The following is a 6,894-nucleotide window of genomic DNA, read 5'->3' as shown; positions in this document are numbered from 1 at the left end:
CTCGTCTTTTTCGTGGGTGAGGCGTCACGTCTGGCGGTGTCTCTCCTCCGTCGGCTCCCTGCTCTATGTGCGGTGGTCCCTTCGGTTCCTGTCTCGGGCTTGTCCTCCTTCGGGGGTCATGTGCCTGGACCCGGTACTTCCCGCTGGGTCTGTCAGGGGGGGGGCCATCCTTTGGCGCCGGGTCGTTTGGGGGTCGTTGGGATCTCCGGCGGTCGCGCAGCTCCTCGTGCTTCGGGTGTTGCTGGCAGTCCTCCTGGCCTGCCGCCTTGGCACCTGTGCTTCGATGTCCCCATGTATTGGCCGTGCTCGCTTCGGCAACTCATATACAAAAGTTGGAACAATTCTGAGGAGATTGGCGTGGTCCCTGCGCAAGGTTGACTCGCATAATCGTGAGGCGTTCCATGAAACGGGTCAGTCGACCTGGGTGTGTCGGTTTCACCGGTCCTGTCCCATCGGGCCATCCTTCCCCCGGGGTCCGGCTCTGTGGCGGCGGCTCGACTGTGTCGGATCTTCCTTCGTTGCCTTGTCTTGCCCTGACCCCGGTGGTGTTTCGGCGCCTGGTACCTTGGCTCGGTCTGCCTCCGGTGGATAGGTTCTGGGAGGGGGACTCGGCCCTCCTGCCCGGGTCCTGCTCCTCCTTCCGGGTCCTTATTGCCCGGTCTTTCAAGTGGCCTTTCGGTCTGATGTACGCGTTTCCCCCGTGCCCTCTGGATTCGCTTGGGCAGGGCCGGGGTGCTCCTGGGTGCTCGACCCGGCTGCGCATGGACTTATTTTGGGACGTTGCAGTGGTGATGTGCCTGGCACCCGCGCGTGGTTGCCACGCATGTCATGGTGCGTTCCTGTTTTTGGTTCCCGGCGGGGTCCACCGCCCCGGGTTCCCTCTCCTTTGGCGAGCCGGCGGTTCGAGCCTCCTGGCCGATCCCGGATCTTCCCGTACCGTGGTTGGGTCCCCCGCTCTCGGCGTCGGTGTTGAGCCGGCTCTTGTCGGCTGGCCTGCCTCCTTGTGCAGGCCTGGTTCTGGAGCGGATGACGCTGCTTGCTCGGGGGTTGTGGCTTTGCTGCTGGGTTCCCGCAGGTCTTCCAGTGCTCGCTTCGGCAGCACATATACAAAATTTGGAACGATACAGAGAAGATTGGCACGGCTCCTGCGCAAGGATGACACGCAAATTCGTGGAGCGTTCCATATTAGTGGAGAAGTGTGGCTCAGGGGTTGGAGGCGGCAGGCCCGGTAGCTGAGATTGGTCCTGGACCAGGGTTCAATTCCCCGCCTCGGTGGGTCTTGGGCTTAAAAACCTTCCATGGACTCGATAATTCTCATTCCGGTGCCTACTCGTCTCACGTGTTCACACTCTGCAACTCTGGGCAATTGCTTGCTTGATCTCCACTAGGGCCCCTTGCGGCGGGATGCCTGACTTTCACCTTGTATCCTGCTGGGGTTATCTCACAGGGGACTACCAGGACGGGTTCCCAAGGCAAGCACCTTGATGCTTTTGGGTGATACGTGCGCTATGTAAATCGCAATACGTTTGCATACTCCCTCTCTCGTTCTGCGAGCTCTTCGGGGTCCGCCCTTTTGGGCCCCGGCCCTCGGTGGCTTGGCGGTTCCTCACCTTTTGGGTGGTTTTTCCCTGGCGGCAGTGGTGTCTGCTGGGCAAAGGGGCGTGCGGGGGTCGTTCCTCCGCTCCCCTCCCTTCTTGCGGGTTTCGCCGGACGTGGTTGTTCCTCCGGCATGTCCCCCGTGTCCATCCCGGGGTTCCTTCCCTGGGGCCCCGGACTCGGGTGGTATCTTTACCACTTTTCCCTGCCGACGAGGTTCCTCTCTTGTCCGTGCTGGTTGTTCGGCGTGCTGTTTTGGCTTCTCTTGGCCGCACGTCTTTCCTTGCCCGGCGGGCTGGCCTGTTTTGTGTCTTTTGGCCCGGTTCGTTCGGGCCACTAGCCCTCTTTCCGCCTTGGTTCGCTAGCTTCCGCTGGCTGTCATCCTCTCCTACGCTTCGCTGGGTTCGGTGGATCCGGCGGGGGTCCAGGGTCGGTCCACGGGGAGTGGCTCGGTGTCCTGGGCCCCCTTCAGGGTGTCTCCTCTGTGGAGATTTGTCGGGCGTCGACGTTGTCGTCCCCCGCCTTGTTCGTGGGTCTCTAGCAGTCCCGGGGGGACTTCGCTGGGGCCGTTCTGAGTGCTGGAGCTGCGACTCCTGGTTGGCCTTCTTTTCCTGGAGGTCTTGTTTTCAGGTTTCCTATGATCCCTGTTGTCTGTTTCATTTATTCTACATCAACCTTGTGTTGGTTTCTCTGCATCACCGTGTGGTGTTGTTCTTCTGGTGGTCAATGAAGCCTTGTTGGCTTGGGTATTTGCTCACTATGTAACTCAGGGGGCGAGGAAGACTTACGAGGAGGTAATGCCCCGGTTACTTACCGGTAATCTTCATTACTCCGAGTATAGTCTTCCTCGCCACATGAGTTCCCTCCCCCCCTCCCTGTCTGGCTGTCGGCTTCATTGTTTGCTTGGTAGATCAGGCTGTTGGTTGGGCCGGTCCGCCTCTTATAGAGGTCAGGTGGGACTGGTCGGCCATGTTGGGAGGGGGTGGGAGGTGGTTTCTTTTTGCTTTGGAGGGTTCTGTTGTGGAGCTAAAGCTCACTATGTAACTCATGTGGCGAGGAAGACTATACTCGGAGTAATGAAGATTACCGGTAAGTAACCGGGGCATCAGCCCACTCTCTGCTAATGGTTTATGCTGAGAGTTTCAGCAACAGTCAAATAATGTTATAAAAGCTGTGCAACAAGAGTGAGGGAAATAAAGGAAACTTCACATAAAGTGACAGGACAGGCCCTGCAGAATCGTATCACCCGTTTTAATGGAAGGTTACGGCAGAAGGAGACCACCAACCTTCGCTTGCTTGCTTGAAATCATTCCTTTTTTTGTGCACTCTTAGAAATCATTGACACTGCCATTTAATTTGTTTTTATTGTAGTGACAATTCATATTGTGTGCACTTTTAAATATGGCATTGATTTTTAAATCCATTCTTCAACTACATTTTCCTTTACTTAATATTTTTGAGTGTGTCAAAGAGGGTTTAGATTTCTACTAACTATCCCTGTAAAGTCTCATGGGATTGATCATTACCTGACAGTTATCTCACTCAAATATCTCTCAGTGGGATGTTCTAACTGGTTTTCTGCCTTGGGTTGGCATATTGACTTTAGTGTCAAGGAGTCCACAAAACTGAACTTTGTGTTCGAGAGTGTAGGAAAGTATGATCTGCTTCTTATGGTTATCCCCACTTTTTGCTTGATGTTACACTGTTTTTGACTAGTCTGGCTGGGATCCTGCTAATTGGGACCCCTGTCCATCTACTTTCTCCTTAAATAAAAAAATGTTATGCATATACTTAGGTACACTCCAGATTGGATACAGGGGAACCCTTGTCAGTCCCTAGTATATGGCACACATGTACCCAGGGCATAGGTACCCCAGAGGCCTCCCATGAGCTGAAGCATGCAGTATGCCACCCACGAAAGGCCATGCAAAATGGACCTACAGGATTGCCATTGCAGTCTGTGTAAGATGGTGCATTCACCACTTGCTTTAGATATAGATTTACTATATCTCTAGGTCACTACACCTAAAAACTATTGGTCGCCCCTCAAGCGGGCCTTGACAATCCTGAAGGCAGGGTGCTGGGTTTTACGTGAGCGGAGCCCCTCTGCAGCCTCTGGAGACCATTCTCCTGGGTTGTCAGTGACGCAGCCAGACGTACAGGTAGAGGTGCATTATATGCTCGCGTAAAATGCTATCTCGAAAAAGGCTGCAACAAAACATGTCATGTTTGGTATCAAACACCTTGGAATCATACCTCCACACCGGTGTGGGAGGTATGATTCCACACTTCTGTAGTCAGCTTTGTGGGGTCACTGGCCTTCCCGGTACCAGTCTTCTCGACCCGGGCAGCACAAAATGGTTGCTGCAGACTAGAGGCACAGTTCTGCCCTCCTGCTGCTGAGCCAAGCTCGAGCAGTGGAAGGCAAGACAATAGGCATCCTGTCACAGGGAGGTGTGACCACCTCCCAAACAGGATTTAGTGTATTGGGGCTGGGTGGGTGCACTTCCAAAGTGCCTGAAAGTCTGAATCTGGGGCACACTTGGTGTCCCTGTGCATAGTCCAGTTCAAACCAGTCCTGGGAGTGGTTGGCTCCTGCTCTGGCACGAACCTGGACAAAGGACAGGGTAGTATCCTCCCCACTGTTTTGCCCCTCCCCAGGGAGGGTCCCCTTATGTCTGTCTGACCCTCTCCTGTGCATAAAAAGGGCGTACCTGGCTGTAGGACCCTGGATTCAACATGGACAAGATTCTGATCAGGAAGCCACTGACCTTTGACTGTCTGGACACTCTGGACACTCTGGACTTATCTGGAATTCGCCTTGCCTGATTTCGTCTCCCTCTCTGTCCAAAGCATTGTCGGTGCCTGTGCACTATATAGGCTCTGTGTAGGACCTGTGGAGCATCAGGCACAACTGAAGTATCTCCCTTGGGGTGAAGAAGTTACTCCTCTGCATTGGCATGCACCATAAAGCAACTGACCGGTCTGCTGATTCTGAGCCCCTGCAGACTCCGAAGGCTCCAGCAACACAGGAGGTGGGTTCCAACATTTCTTACGGTCAAGCTGCCCTCTCACCGAGTTTAAGGCCAGTATCCTTTGTGGAGACCGCATAACCCGAACCCATGTGCACTGTGTACATATGCAAGTGCATATGCTTGTTGGTGTTCCCCAACTAAGTGCATTGGGCTATTGATAGCCCCAACCTCTGCACACATTTTGTACAAATAACTTCTGCCTCCTCGCACTCTGCCGTGCAAACTGTTGTTTTGTGAAATTGCTAGAGGTCCCCTCGCGACTCCTGTGCCTCCAGGCATGTGGGTCCATTTGAGGGACAACACTGTTTTTCTTGGGCTTCCCTTTTTACTCCTTGCCTTCCCTGTCTGCCCTTGCTGTGGTGAGCCTTCTGGTCCTTGCTGGGCCAGACCGTGACCTTCCTTGTGTGTTGCTACTGCCAAGGCTTGTTGGTGTTCTCGCTGGACACCGACCCCTCAACACTCAACATCCTTTGTGGGACAGCTTGATCCGGCTCCTGGTCATCCTCGACGTCTCCTGGTCCCGGTGGCTGCAGAGTCATGGTCTCCCTCTTCACACCTGAAGCACCCGTCATCGATGGGCATTCGTCTACCGAGCCCCTGGTCACTTCTGAGTGACCCAGACTCTGTCCCCTCTGCATTCAGATTCCTTCCTTCAAGAATCCACCTGTGCTTTCCATCGGACACTTTTCTTCTTTCCAGAAGTGGCATTTCTTTGAAGGCTCCCATGGAGAACGATGGCGGTTTCCAACGCCACTTCGACCGTATGCACCCGGCTTCCCTAGGATAGGCAACTCTGGTAATTCGGTATCCAAGGGTGAAGTGGCTCTCAAACCTTCTATGTTCTAAAGGGTTTCTTCGTAATCCACTGGTAAGGGTCCTTAAACACTAAAACTACAACTGTGACTCTCCCATTGAATTGTACGTAACGCACGGTCGTGTTCTCACACTGCACTCGTTCTCCTTGGGGTCCCTCCTTACTCACCTTGGGTTATTGCTTGGGGTCCCAGCGATTCTACAACCTCTGGACACTGTCTTGACTTGAGTTGTAGTTTTATACCACTATTTTAGTATATGGTTTGGTCTTCCCCGGGAGCCCACTGTGTATTAGTGCTACTTATGTTTGTTTCTGTGGTACAGTATTGTGTGATTTGTATTTATCTGCATGTAGCAGATACTGTGAGGTGTTTAAGGTGTGTTATAATAATAAATACATATTTTTATAACTACTGTGTGGTTCTCCTTTCATGTAACCAATACAATAAGGTTGCATTCTTGTAAAACAAGCTGCTTAACATTCCTTCAAGACTAAGCCTGAAGGCTGCTCTCCACAGCTACCACTTGGATAGCTAACTAAGGTTACCTTTGACCTCTTAATTCACCATAAGGGTTGTTTGGACAGGTGTAAGGTGCCCACTTTAATTAGTGGACATCATATACCATGCCAACTTCTCACAGAGAGCAATCAAAAAATGCATCAGAGGTGAGTCAGCTCCCTTCAGCCACTGACTAACTTCACTGTGAGTGACAATGCTGCTCTTTACAAGAAGCACAGTTGAACACAAGGAAGTGGGCTTCAGCGCTGGGGATTACACAGTGCTTTTCGAGGCAAAAAATACTTTTTTTTTTAATACTAACGAGGGCTCAGCAGCTACCCTAAAAGTTTTACTAAAAAACATGACAATACATGCATTGGTAAAGCTAAAGGTCTACCAGCCTCTTATCTTGCCAGCTCTCATTTTAGAATTGGGTAATGAACGCTGTTTTGAGGTCTACTGGGAAAAAGCCAAAATTCAACAATTGTTGATAGTCCTGGCCAGGTATGTAGCAGCACTACTGTTAAGGGCTTTCTTAAACAAATGCAGCCGGCAGTGGTCGGCTGGAGATCCGGAACCATCACAACATTTTGTTAATTCTTTTAGGTGATCCTTGGTAGCGTACTGAAGTTTAGGAGACAGTGATGTAGCAGTCTCTTGATCTGAATATGAAGTGATAAGCTAGGAAGTCATATAGCAATTGTTTGTGCGTTATTTTTGATCATGAGCATTTCAGGATCAGGAATTCAGCAATGATGTTGTGTACTTCTCTTTTTTTTGGACTGTTTAGAATATAGATCCATTTGGTGTAGTGGAACCTTTCCGCTTTTTTCGTTCTTACTTTGTAATTTCATAAATGCTATTGCAGCTTTAGTTTTTTATCCTCTGGTTTGCTCGATTTTTCCAATTTGTTTGCAGAGATCTTGTTTTTGCGATTAAGGGTGATCAAT

At 51.4% G+C, this 6,894-nt stretch overlaps 2 non-coding genes across 2 annotated transcripts; both read left to right on the top strand.

Annotated features, from left to right (window-relative positions):
* Positions 1-302: 302 nt before the first annotated feature.
* Positions 303-409, top strand: LOC147711374 (U6 spliceosomal RNA). The gene has a single exon (XR_015296264.1). It is a non-coding gene; the product is annotated as a U6 spliceosomal RNA (small nuclear RNA).
* A 674-nt stretch (positions 410-1,083) lies between these two features.
* Positions 1,084-1,190, top strand: LOC147711373 (U6 spliceosomal RNA). Its single transcript, XR_015296231.1, has one exon. It is a non-coding gene; the product is annotated as a U6 spliceosomal RNA (small nuclear RNA).
* Positions 1,191-6,894: the final 5,704 nt, after the last annotated feature.

This window comes from Lissotriton vulgaris, chromosome 5 (genome assembly GCF_964263255.1).
Source record: "Lissotriton vulgaris chromosome 5, aLisVul1.2, whole genome shotgun sequence".
Lineage (NCBI taxonomy): Eukaryota > Metazoa > Chordata > Amphibia > Caudata > Salamandridae > Lissotriton > Lissotriton vulgaris.
Note: the sequence above shows the minus strand (reverse complement) of the source record. Positions and strands in the feature narration are given on the sequence as shown.